Source organism: Equus asinus, chromosome 20 (genome assembly GCF_041296235.1).
Source record: "Equus asinus isolate D_3611 breed Donkey chromosome 20, EquAss-T2T_v2, whole genome shotgun sequence".
Classification (NCBI taxonomy): domain Eukaryota; kingdom Metazoa; phylum Chordata; class Mammalia; order Perissodactyla; family Equidae; genus Equus; species Equus asinus.
Window position 1 is genome coordinate 60,040,726 of NC_091809.1, and position 14,756 is coordinate 60,055,481.

The window sequence follows — 14,756 nt, forward strand, 5'->3', positions numbered from 1 at the left end:
AGTGATAAAAAAGTTGTAAATAAAAAATCTTGGTTTTACCAGCCGAGGACGTTTCGTGTCCCTCCTCTCTGCGTGCCGCAGAGGCATGCAGTGTGTGTGTGTTGTATTGCAGGAAAAGAATTTTTTAATTTATGTCTGTGAAGACACTCTTTGTCAATGAAATCAGATGCTTTTTTCTCTCAGGGGATCTCCAGGGGGCAAACATTTCAAAAACTTCCAAATAACAAGCTACTTAATTAGGCAGCCAGGGGAATTCCAAGACCCTGAACCATTTCCCATTTCCTGTCCCTGTCATTTCGGCCTGCCAGTCCGTCACAGAACAGGAGGTCTTCTGTTCCAGTGATAATAGTAAAAAGAAAGTATTTGTAACAGTTGGTGATACAGAGAAAAGAAATGCCATGGCTCCCAGTGACTAAAAACTTCCAAATATGCACATGAATTTTGATAGTAGTTCAGTATTTAGTCCAAGTCACTCTTTCTCGGAAAGTTACAGGACCTTCCTTATATATGTGGGAAAATACATATAGCAAGAATTGTTCATTCCAAATTCAAGATTATTTCTCTTTTTTAGTTCTTGTCCTGACCAAAAAGTAAGATAATGAATATACTTCAGTATTGGGAAAAATTCAAATTTCAAAAACCCAAAAGCCTTAGATATTTTTCCCAAAAAGTGTGTAATAACTTCCATGTATATTACTGCTTTATAACTTTTAGCCTTGTATAACCTTGTAGTTTGGTGTTACATTTATTCAGTTAATTTTTTTCATATTTTGAGTGTAGAGTTGCTGGTGATTTTTTAAAAGGTATATATTTCTGCTGAGATTGGCATGCTAATATTTTTCACATTTATGTAGAAAAAAATATTTACAGGATCCAAGACAATTTTGAGGTACAAAACTAAGATGGAGGGGACTTGTCCACCAGATAACGAGTTATATAATAAAGCCATAGTAATTAAGACAGTATTGTATTAGCACAAAGATGGATGAACAAATGAACAAGGTAAAGAGCTCATAAAAAAGACATATATATATGAATTTGATATATGACATTGATATTACATATTCAAAAGGATTAGTCAATAAGTAAAGTCAAGTAAGTGGTTATTCTAATAAAAAATAGAATTACATCATGACTTAAACTATTAAAACAATTCCTGGTGCATAAAAACTCTAAAAGTGAACAGCTACCATTATGAATCCGAGGATTTAAACATATCTTGTGAGTTATAATCTATTGCAGTTATTGTCATTATTGGTGCCCAAGTTGTTTTATCTTAGGCCAATGGGAGCTTATTCACATTGGCTCCTGAGTCCCTTTGACATGGCCCTAGTAGTCTTTGATTGCTTTTCAGGCTGGTTTTGTACATTTCTTACGCCATACCTTTATTAAGCCATTTATTCAAAGTGCCCTGTTTCTTTTAATGGGAAATAGTATTTAAAGACCATAATCTGAATGTTTGTGGTACTAATTGTCATTGAGTTGTATTGTTTTTGTAACCTGTTCCATGGACAGAGCTGAGTAATATGATCTTGTTTTGCTTTTTGTTTTTTTAATAAAATGTATCATGAACTCTTCCAATTCAGATTAAGGAATTCAAGGTTTTTAACCGCATTGATTGTACATCTGTAACTCCCTCCCTTCACCCTGAAAAATCCTTATTCTCACCTCTACTCCTTTCCTGCCCCGTAGGTAATGATTTAAACATTTGTTATGGTCATTTTTTTAATTTTTAAAAGACAGTTAATTATCTATATTTATCTACATCTCCCTTTTTCTTAGGTAAATGATAGCATTCTTTTCCCACCTTTTTTCACTTAATAATAAATTCTGGAGATCACTCAGTACTAGTATACATAGAGAGATATTCCTCATTTCTACACACTACTCCACTGTGTAGATGTACCATAATATATTCAACTAGTACCATAATGTATTCAACTACTTCCCTACTGATGGACATCTGGGTGGTTTCCAATCATTTGCTATTACAAATAGTACTGTAATGATAGTCATGGACATATATCTTATTTTAGGATTTATTCCCAGAAGTTGGATTGTTAGGTCAAATGGTAAATTCCATATGTAATTTTGTTAAATATAACCAAATACCCCTCCCCCTCCATGGGGATGTTAGCATTTTACAATCCAGCCAGCAATATGTGTAATTTCCTTTTTTCTGCACAGCTTCGCCATGGGAGTATGTTGTAAAACTTTTGAATTTTTGCCAGTCTATTAGATAAATGGTATTTCAGGGTAGTTTTAATTTCATTGCTCTATTATGAATGAGATTGAAAATCTTTTCATGTGCATCAATTGCATGTGTAACATTTACTTTAAAAAATTAAGTATAAAAGAATGTTAGAATTGATTATGTGATATTGTTAAAGAAAAAATTATTCTGACACTTGTTAAAATGTCAACAAGTAAGGAACAACAGAAGGAAGACTTTATTCAGGACTGTGTCAGTAAGGGAGAGAGATCAGGCTCAACTCTAAATACATCAAAGATAACTGAAGATTTATAGCCAGCCAGCAGAATGAGGGGAGTCAATGGATGTAAAATCACTTAGTGGAGACATCAAGGGCAGGGGGATTCTTGCTGATTATAGGCCAAGGGCTTACACATCAAAGGTAGAAGATAAAGAATTTGGTCAGATAGCAAGGGTGGGGGCATTCTCACTAACCTGACTTACAGCAAGATTCTTGCTAAGATCTGGCTAGGTAGGCCAAAAATGGGGTGGGAGGTGACAAATGGAGAAGGCACTGACAAATCTGCATGACAAACTTTACCCTTGTTTACCATACTTTTCCTGGTAACCTCCCCATAACTGGCCTACCCACGCTCTTCTTTATTTTGTCTTTAGCTGAAGATGGTATTTAGAACTGTGGCTTAATTCACCTCAGGGAGTTACTCATTTTTCCCTGGGTATCTCCCATGTATTCATGAGGTATACATGTTAAACTTCTGTTTGTTTTTCTCTTCTTAATCTGTTTTTTATTATGGGTATCTCAGCCAAGAACTCAGAAGGGTAGAGAGAAAATTATTTTTTCTCCCATATATCAGTATATACTATAGGGAAGGAAAAATCTCTTCCTCTGCCTATCTTAGGTTCTCCAGCTGGGGTCCTGTAAATTAGACTGGCCGAAGATAGATTATCAGGAGAAAAACAAATAGAAGTTTATTAACATGTGTATTGCACATGTACAAGTGAGAGCAAAGCCAGTACTGAGCATGGAGGCTCCCCAAGCTACAAACAGGCAGGGTAATTAATTAGTAGACAAGGCTGAGGATAGCTCCAGGCCTCTCCCAACCAGAAAGCCTGTTTGGGAAATGGAGAGTAGCCTGGAGGGGCCCCTCCCCCTGCTCAGACAAGGGGGCTGAGACATAGCCCCACCTCCTGTGGAGTGTGTCTTCCAATGCTATCTGACCAGAAGGGCTGTTGAAAATCCCTGAAAGCTATGTGGCCCAGCAGCATGCTAGCTAAGAGGAGGGCAGACAGAACCAATAGTTTGCAGAGCAAAGCCAGTGGCCCTATTCAACCAGGGAAATTGGGGTGTGGTCAGCTTGAATTAAGACAACAAATAAAGAGCTTTACTGGTTTTAGAGCTGCTTCTCCTGCTGCGCCAGGGCAGGGAATCTAATTCATAGCCCTGCTCATTGCTGAATATAGCCTTCAGCCTGTCCAACCAGGGAACCAGCCAGAGCACACAGGAAGCTGCACAGCCCATTCAACAGCCCTACATACAGTGGCACCAGAACACAGAGCACAGCTCATGGCTTCCCACTGTCTGGAGAGCAAAACCAGTAGCCTCACCTTACCAAGGAATTCAGTGCACATTCAGGCCTGATTCAGGGCCCCAAACAACAAGCTGTACAAGCCTGGGGCCCTAGCCTGCTGCCCTGCTGGGGCAGGGGAGCTAATTCACAGTCCCATCTATTACTGAATATAGTACCTGGTCCTTACCATCTAGTAAACCTGACCAGAAAATTCAGGCAACAAGGGTACCCATCCTACAGCCTCAGTTGGGTAGAGAACCAAGCCAGCAGTCCTATCCAACTGTTCTCAGCCAGTACCACACATCCCCATCCCTGTCCTCAGGTCTCAAACAGTTGCCTCACCCCAAAATAGACCATATTAGCAGGTCCCACCTACCCAAAGACATTACCAGCAGACACTCAGAAACCCAGACTGAGCTGACTGGTAAAGAACTGTCTCTGCCAAAGCAAACCTGTAAAGTCTGGAAGAAGAGCCCCATTACTCAAATGCACAGATACCAATGTAAGGAATCAAGGGTCAGGTAAATGTGACACTACCAAAGGAAGCTAATAAAGTTCCAATAAATGACCCTAAATAAAAGGAGATCTATGAACTGTCAGACAAAGAATTCAGAATAATCCTCTTAAGGAAGTTTAGTGAACTATAAGAAAACCCAGGAAACTAAACAAAACTAGGAAAACAATGCATGAATAAAATGAGAAGTTTGACAAGGAAATAGCAACCATCAAAAACAAACAGAAATCCTCGAGTTGAAAAATACAATAACTGAACCAAAGAATTCAATAGAGAGTTTCAAAAGTAGACTCAACTATGCAGAAGAAAGAATCAGTGACCTGCAGGATAGGACATTGGGAATTACTCATTCCAAGGAGCAACAAGAAAAAAGAATGAAAAAGAGTAAAGAAAGCCAATGGGAATGTTGGGACACAATGAAAAGAAACAATATTCGCATTATGGGAATTCTAGAAAGAGAAGAAAAAGGGGAAGGGACAGAAAGTATATTTAAAGCAATAATGACACAAAACTTCCAGAACCTGGGGAAAGAAATGGACATCCGGATCCATGAGGCCCAAAAGACCTCAAATAGGTTGGGCCCAAATAGGGCTACACTGAGACACATTATAATTGAACTGTTGAAAGTCAAAGCCAAATAAAAGATTTTAAGAGCATCAGGAGACAAGAGACGTTATATACAAGGGAACCCCCCTAAGACTATTGGAGGATTTCTCAACAGAAACTTTTCAGGCCAGAAGAGAGTGGGATGATATTCAAAATACTGACAGAAAATAACTGTCAACTAAGAATTCTACACCCAGTGAAGCTGTCCTTCAGAAACAAAGGAAGGATAAAAACTTTCCTGAACAAAAAAAACCTAAGGGAATTCATTACCACAAGACCTGTCTTACAAGAAATGCTAAAGGGAGATCTTTAATTGGAAGTGAAAGAATGCTAATTAACATCATAAAAACACAAAAAGATAGCATGGTAAATATAGAGACATGATTAGATTCTGCAATGTGGTAATAGTGGTGTGTAACTCACTTATAGCTTTAGTTTAAAAGTTAAAAAAGAAAGGAACAAACAAAAATAACCTTAAATACAGTAGTCTGTTATTAGTTACACAATAGAAAAAATATGTAAATTGTAACAGCAGTAAAAGTGAAAAGGAGAAGATGATGTGTAAAGTATATGAATACTATTGAAATTAACTTGTTATCAGTTTAAAATAGGGTGTTATATTTTTAAGATATTTTATGTAAGTCTCATGGTAACCACAGGGAAAATCTTGTAGTAATTACACAAAAGAACACAATAAAGAAGTCAAAGCATATTGATACCAAAAGACATCAAAACACAGAAAAAGACAGCAGGATAAGAAACAATGAACAATAGATTTCCCAACAAATAGAAAACAATTAACAAACTGGCAATAGTAAGTTCTTACCTATCAATAATTACTTTAAATGTAAACAGATTAAATTCTCCAATCAAAAGACATAGAATGGCTGAATGGATTTAAAAAAAGATCCAGCAATATGCTGCCTACAAGAAACACACGTAGACTGAGAGTGAAGGAATGGAAAAATCCATTTCAAACAAATGGTAACAAAAACAAAACAAAACCAAAAAAGCAAAGATGGCTATACTTATAGCAGACAAAATAGACTTAAACTAAAAAATGGTAAAAAGAGACAAAGTCATTATATAATGATAAAGGGGTCAGTACATTGTTATAACAATTGTAAATATTTATGCAGCCAACATCAGAATACCTACATATATAAAGTAAAAACTGACAGAGCTTAAAGGAGAAATAAACAGTAATACAATAATATTTGGGGACACTAATACCCCATTCTCAACAATGGATAGATCATTTAGACAGAGAATCACTAAGGAAACAGCAGATTTGAACAACACTATAGACCAAATGGATCTAGCAGATATATACAGGTCATTCTATCAAGCAACAGCAGAATACACATTCTTCTCAAGTGCATATGGACTATTTTCTAGGATAGACCATAAGTTAAGCCACAAAACAAGTCTTAGAAAATTCAAGAAGATTGAAATTATACCAAGTATCTTCTCTGACCACAATGACATGAAACTAGAAATCAATAACAAGGGAAAACTGGAAAATTCACAAACACATGGAAATTAAACAATACTCTCCTGAACAATCAATGGATCAAAGAAGAAATTAAAGGGGAAATTAAAAAATATTCTTGAGACAAACAAAAATGGAAATACAAAATATCAGAACTTATAGGATGCAGCAAAAACAGTACTAAGAGGGACGTTCACAGCAATAAGTGTCTACAATAAGAAGCAAGAATGAGGGGCTGGGCCTGTGGCCAAGTGGTTAAGTTCACACACTCTGCTTTGGCAGCCCAGGGTTCACAAGTTTGGATCCTGGGTGTGGACCTATACACCATTCATCAAGCCATGTTGTGGCAGCATCCTACATAGAAGAACTAGAACAACTTACAACTAGGATATACAACTATGTACTGGGGCTTTGGGGAGAGAAAAAAAAAAAGAGGGAGATTGGCAACAGATAGTTAGCTTAGGGCTAACAAAAAAAAAGAAAGAAAGAAAGAAAAAGCAAGAATGACCCTCAATAAACAACCTAACTCTACATCTTAATAACTAGAAAGAACAAACTGAGCCCAAAGTTAGCAGAAGAAAAAAATAATAAAGATTACAGCAGAAATAAATGAAATAGAGAACAGAAAAACAATAGAAAAGATTAAACAGACTAAGAGTTGGTTCTTTGAAAAGATAAACAAAGTTGAAGAACCTTTAGTTAGACTAACCATGGAAAAAGGATAAAAGACCCAAAACAGTAAAATTGTCAATGAAAAAAGACATTAGAACAAATACCACAGAAATTCAAAAGATCATAAGAGGCTACTATGAACACCTATACGCCAAAAAACAGGACAACCTAGAGGAAATGGAAAAATTCTTAGAAACGTACAACTTACCAAGACTGAATTGGGAAGAAATAGAAAATTTAAATAGACCAATTACTAGTAAAGAGATTGAATTAGGAACCAAAGATCTCCCAACGGAGGAAGTCGGGATAGTTTCACTGGTGAATTTTACCAAACATTTAAAGAATTAACACCAATCCTTCTCAAACTCTTCCAAAAAATCAAAGAGGAGGGAACACTCCCAAACTCGTTTTTTAAGGTTAGCATTATCCCAATACCAAGACCAGAAAAGGTTGCTACTAGAAAGGAAAACTACCCTGATGAATATAGATGCAAAAATTCTAAATAAAATACTAGCAAATCGAATTCAGGAGCACATTAAAAGGATCATTCAGGAGCCAGCCTGGTGGCATAGTGGTTAAGTTCACGTGCTCTGCTTTGGCAGCCTGGGGTTCACCAGTTCGGATTGTAGGCCAAGACCTACACACCACCCATCAAGCCATGCTGTGGTGGTATCTCACATAGAAGAACTAGAAGGACTTACAACTATGATACACAACTATGTACTGGGGCTTTAGGGAGAAAGAAAAGAAGGAAAAAAAAGAGGAAGATTGGCAACAGATGTTAGCTCAGGGCCAATCTTCCACACCAAAGAAAAAAAGGATCATTCATCATGATCAAGTGAGATTTATCCCTAGGATGCAAGGATGCTTCAACATACACAAATCAATCAATGTGATACATCAGATTAATAGAATGAAAGAAAAGAATCACGTGACCATCTCAATAGATGCAGAAAAAGCAAAATTCAACATTGATTCATGATAAAAACTCTTAACGAATTAGGCCTAGAGGGAAGATATCTAAACATAGTAAAGTCCATGTGTGACAAACCCATAGCTAACATCATACTCAATGGTTAGAGGTTGAAAATATTTCCTATAAGATCAGGAACAAGACAAGGGTGCCCACTCTCACCACGTGCCTATTAAACACAGTACTGGAAGTCCTAGCTAGAGCAATCAGGCAAGAAAAAGAAATAAAAGATAGAATTGGAAAAGAATAAGTAAAATTGTCTCTATTTGCAGATGACAGGATTTTATACATGGAAAATCCTAAAGACTCCATCAAAAAACTGTTAGATCTAATCAATGAATTCAGTAAAGTTGCAGGATATGAAATTAACATGCAAAAATCAGTAGCATTTCTATACGCAAACAACAAAATTTCTGATAAGGAATAAAGAAATTGATCTCATTTATAATAGCATCAAAAACAATAAAGTAGGAATAAATTTAATTAAAGAGGTGAAAAATCTCTACTGAAACTATAAGACACTGAGGAAAGAAATTGAAGAAGACACATATATATTCAAAGATATCCTGAGTTCATTAATTAGAATTAATATTGTTAAAATGTCAATACTACCGAAAGCCTTCTATAGATTCAATGAAATCCCCATCAAGATTCCAATGGGATTTTTTATAGAAGTAGAAAAAGCACTCCTAAAATTTATACGGAACCACAAAAGACCCCAAATAGCCAAAGAAATCCTGAGAAAGAACAAAGCAGGAAGTATCACCCTTTCTGATTGCAAGCTCTACTATAAAGCTATAGTCATCAAAACAGTATGGTACTGGTGTAAAAACAAATAAAACAATGAAACAGAATCGAGAGCCCAGAAGTAAACCCAAGCATATATAGGCAACTAATATTTAACAAGGGAACCAAGAACTTTCCATGGAGAAAAGACAGCCTCTTCAATAAATGGTGCTGGGATAATTAGATATTCACATGTAAAAGAATAAAATTAGATCTCTATCTTAAACCACTCACAAAAATGAACTCGAAATGGGCTAAAGACTTAAATGTAAGACCTGAAACCATGAAACTCCTAGAAGAAAACACAGGAACAAAGTTCCTTGACATGGATCCTGGTAATGATTTTTTGGATATGACACCTAAAGCGTAAGCAACAAAACAAAAAATAACAAGTGGGACTACATCAAACTGAAAAGCTTCAGCACAGCAAAAAGGAACCATCCACAAGTTGAAAAGACAATGTATGGAATGGGAAAAAATATTTGCAAACCATATAGGTGATAAAGAGTTAATATCCAAAACGTGTAAAGAACTCATACAACTTAATAGCAAAAAAGCAAATAACCCAATTGAAAAATGGGCAAAGGACCTGAGCAGATATTTCTCCAAAGAAGATATACAAATGACCAACAGGTACATGAAATGATGCACAGCATCACTATTCATCAGGAAAACACAAATTAAAACCAAAATGAGATATCACCTCATGCTTGTTAGAATGGCCATCATCAAAAAGACAAGCGTTAACAAATGTTTGGTGTGGATGTGGAGAAAAGGAAATCCTATACAGTGTTGGTCGATTGTAAATTGGTACAGGCATTATGGAAAACAGTATGGAAGATCCTCAAAAAATTAAAAATAGCACCACCATGTGGTCCAGCAATTCTGCTTCTGGGAATATATCCAAAGGTAATAAAAATACTAACTCAAAAAGATATCTGCACACCCATGTTCATAGCAGTATTATTTACAATAGCCGAGACATGGAAACAATCTAATGGATAAAGAAGTTGTGGTATGTATATATATATATATATATATATATATATATATATATATATATATACACACACACCACAAACAATTGGAATACTATTCAGCCAAAAAAAATGAGGAAATCCTACCATTTGCAACAGGCATGGACCTTAAAGGCATTATGCTAAATGAAACAAGTCAGACAGAGAAAGACAAATACTGTATGATCTCACTTATATGTGGACTCTTAAAAAAAAAGGAAAACCGAATTTGTAGAAAAAGAGATCAGATTTGTGGTTACCAGAGATGGGAGTGGATTGAAAGAAGGTGGTCAAAAGGTACAAATTTCCATTTATAGGATAAATAAGTACTAGGGACATAAAGTACGACATGATGACTATGGTTAACACTGCTGTGTGATATGTAGGAAAGTTGTTAAGAGAGTAAATCCTAAGGGTTCTCATCACAAAGAGAAAAATTTTTTTCCTTTATTTTTCTGCTTTCTTTTCTTTTTATTTTATCTATATGAGAAGATAGATGTTAGCTGAACCTATTGTAGTAATCATTTCACAATATATGTAAATCAAATCATCATGCTTTACACCTTAAACTTATACAGTGATGTATGTCAATTATTTCTCAATAAAACTGGAAAAAAAATAGGAGTTGTTTAGTAAGGTTTGTTAGGCAGATTTAAGTCCGTGCCCTCTCCCTTGATAAGAGTTGCTAAGAATCCTTCTCTTCCTGATACTGAAGAGGGAGACATCTCTACAAATGGAAATTTATAAATGTAAAATTTCTTTTAGGAAAGGAAAAATTGTGTCCTGTTTTTAGAGCTTTTCATGCTAGTGCTTAATGGCCTCTAGCTCAGAATAAACCACATGCCAAGAGGCTCATTTTGAGGCGGTTCCCCTCAGTACACAGATGAAATGTATACTTTCCTGAATTTTTGAAGTATTTCATCAAAAAATTCAACAAACAGAGCCCAACACGTTAACAACTTGGAAAATTTGGCCACATTCCAACTCCTTCCCCAACTTTTAGTTACTTACAAGCATTCCAAGCATTACCTTTCCATCTGTTGAAAAAACATCACTTTATCTGTCTTAAGACTTTGGATTTTTTTTTCCATAAAACCTTTTCATTAGGATTTTGGAACTAGGAAGAATCTGAAAACTCACTTGGTTTAATAAATTTATTTTATTATTTTTGTGTGTGTGTGAGGAAGATTGGCCCTGAGCTAACATCTGTGCCAGTCTTCCTCTGTTTTATGTGGGATGCTGCCACAGCATGGCCTGACGAGCGGCACTAAGTCTGCACCTGGGATCCAAACCTGAGAAGCCCGGGCCACTGAAGCAGAGCGTGTGAATTTAACCATTACACCACCAGGTTGGACTTGACCAAAATAACTGTGGGAAAGATTTCTAGGGTTATATTCTGGACAATCTGAATGTTCGTGACAGCTTTGAAATTTTGTCGTCTATATCAAAAGTCAAATTTTTTAAATTTCAGAAACGTTATTTACAAGTTTAGTGAACTTTCATCGTTTAATGTAAATTAGAAGCTCAGCAGCTCTAATCTCAAAAATCAATGAGTTAAAAGTTAGGATGATAAAGGTTTATATAAATAGGCTAAAGATGGCCCCTATGTATTGGCCTCAAATTGTTTACTTCTTCACAGAAGACTGGGACCATTAGGTCAAAAGCTTGCCTGCGCCGAACTCAAATTTTTCCACATCTAATTGCTTTAAATATATCCCAAATAACCATAGTTTAAGCCATTTAGAGCCCCCCTGCTTTGCAAACCCAGCATTCACTAGCTCAAGACAAACCCTTAGGCTATAAAAGACCCTAAGCTGCTGCTGCCCTTTAGAGCTCCCTGGCTCAGAGACTCCCTGTCTAGCTGTTGGGCAATATCACCTAGACATATGCGCCTCCTCTCGAGTTCCCCTCTTGCCTGCGAGTTCCCTTGCCCTCCTCCTCTTCTTGTGGAGCCCTACACCTCTGTCTCGGGGGAGGTCGCCTGCTGTGAGGGACTTCCTCCTCACATGCAACCTGACAAGCGCCACCAAAATAAAGCTCCTTGTGTGCTACTGCCACCTTGTGGTCTTTTCCCCCAAATCCTCAAATTCATAACAAGGAAGAGTCTTGTGATTGGAGAAAAATAACCACAAGAACATGCTGGCAAACACAAGACATAGGGGACTTTGTTCTTTCTCCGTGTATTTCCTGTCACGGGAGGGAAGATAAAAGACTTCTAGGATCCACAAAAGCTATGTGAGTCCAGGGATGGCTTTTCCTGTGGTTTTTCACAAAGCAATCATGAGTGACTCTGAGCAGTTGAATCTGTAGTAGAATTATTCAAAAGTCTTAGAAAAGTGCAGTAAATAAATAAACAACACTTTAGGTGACTTAGAAATTTGAGTTTTCCTCACATCTTAGGTAAACTAGATTATATTAAGTATTGAAAACACATACTTATAAAAAGATGACAACAAATCATTCTAGTCTTTGAAGTTTATGCAATACGTCACAATGCAGAAAACTTGCGTGTTAAAGTACAATAGGTTTTCCTTTAATCTCCGCTGCTTCTCCTTGAGTTACATGGCCTTGAACAAATTAAGAAAAGTGGAATTCATACCATGTGCATAAATCCTAAAGACAGGGAGAATAAAAACCAGTCCCCGCCCAGAAGCTCACAAACTAGCAGAGGAGACCAATAAATAAGCCCTATACAAACTGATAAGTGCTATCATACAGTCAAGCACAGGGACAATAAAGGAGCCTGAAGGAAACTTTTAATTGTTGTGTTGTATCCACCCCCATTGCAGTAAGACCAATAAAGCTGACAGATGAGGCCTTTTTGAGAGGTTCCTTATAGAGGTGATTCAAATATCCTGGTGGCAGGAAGATTGCTAAAGAATTTGTAAGGGGTCTTCTGGTTTATGGCTGTGCTAGGTGCTAGACGTATGTTGGTGAATAAAATACATGGTTCTTGTTTTCATGGAAATTTTAATGACAGAATATGACATTAAACAAATAAATATATAAATACAAATTGTGATAAATGTTATGAAGAGGCCATTAGAAAGACAGTCTAAGGAATATAATTTAGATGGGGAAGTTAGGGAAAGTCTCTCTGAGGAAGTAACATGTAGGCTAAGTAAAACCTGAAGAATGAATAGGGATTTGCCATTGAGAGACTGAATGAAAGAACATTCCAGTCAAAGACCCTGAAGCGAAAGAGCGTGTCATGTTTAGAAAGTGAAGAGTGCCAAGGTAGCTGGAATATAGTGAGCAAGAGGGAAGTGGCAGAAAATGGGGTTGAAAACTATGCAGGGCCATGTCAGAATCTAATGAGAAGAAACACTGTGCAATTTGAAAAAGATACCTATTATTTGCACAGTAAGAACTCTGGAAATTAGATCTTGTCTAATTCTTCTTGACTAGAAGGGTGAAGGTAGGCACAGTTTTAAAAAGAATGAGTAATACTGACCCACTGATACTCTCTGTTTCAAGGGTACTAATGTTGCTTCTAAAATAGTGAATCCTTTAAACATCATATCTGATAGTTTTGCCTGGAATTTACTTAGTAAACATCTACGCTATCTACTATGATGTGGAAGACATCAAAAGGAGATAAAGATAGTTGAATGACATTGCCTGTGACCACAAAGGAACTTAATGGCTAATAGTACCAAGAATATAAGGAAATGAGTAAAAAGAGTTGATGGAAGTTATGAGTATGACCTAAGTATGAAATTAAGCCCACTACAAAGTTCTGAATTATAACACTTATTATATATTGTATATTGAGGTTTAAATTATCTACCCAATTCTGGGAACTAAAGGTCGGGTTGGATGGAGGGTGAGGTTGGAGAGAATCAAATCAACCCAAAAACGATACCTGACATATAATCAACAAGTGGAGCTACCATTATTATCTACAGTGATTTATTTTTTCTAAAAGAAAATTTCAATTTAACTAACACTTAGGGAAATAACAAAATATTTGAATAAATAAGTTGTTTATGTTAGCTATGTATTACCAAAATGAGAAATGAACAAGAGTTTCACAGTAAAGATGGAGTGTAGCATGCAATAAGAACCAGATAAAAAATAGATGTTGCAAAAAGGGTATATACTGTCTAAACATTTACCCATGCTGAGTTACAAATCGCCTAAGCAGTACTGCTATTAATTCAGCCTAGGTGCCCAGGACGACGTTGTGGTTAGCATGTGGCTAGCCAACTGAACCTTTTAACAGAGTGGCAAAATCAGTTGCATCCCAAAGAAATAGTCTCCCAGCATCAGAATGAAGAGATGGATTCTCTCCCTCCTTGTTTGATTTCTAATCCTTCTCTGTAGAACCCTAACAGATATCTAGAACTGGTTTAGATGGTTGGCCTTTGTTTGTCTCCCCAAAATATTCCCCCTCTTAGTGTTACTTCTAGTTTTAAAGCCCTAATAACTCCATAGGAAACAAAGGATAGAGAATTATGAATTGGACGTGTTGAGTACCAAAAACTAATGCAAAGGGGGAAATTTTGCTGCACAGACAGTACAGAACAAATTTATTTACCAGGACAAGCTGTCGGTTCCAAAAGCTGCTAACCAGTATACTTTCTAAGTCCCAGAATTAATACCAAAGTGGTGCCAATAAACCTAGAGGCTTTTCCCAATGGGTAGGGCTGGCGTGAGACTTCCTGAATGAATCAATAGACAAATGAATAAACAAACTTACTGAGGGGATTGTTTGATTTCATCTCAGACATCCCATAAAATCCTATAGATTAAAGCCAGGTGTGGTTGACCCCATGCTCTACAAGTGTAAATGAAGAAGTGACTTATAGAAAGGGATCTAAATGCTAGTTCAAGAGGTCTTAAGGAGGTATGGAAGGAGCCCAGGAGTGGCTAAACTATCCGAGATCAAAGAAATAAAGATATTAAGAGCAAGGG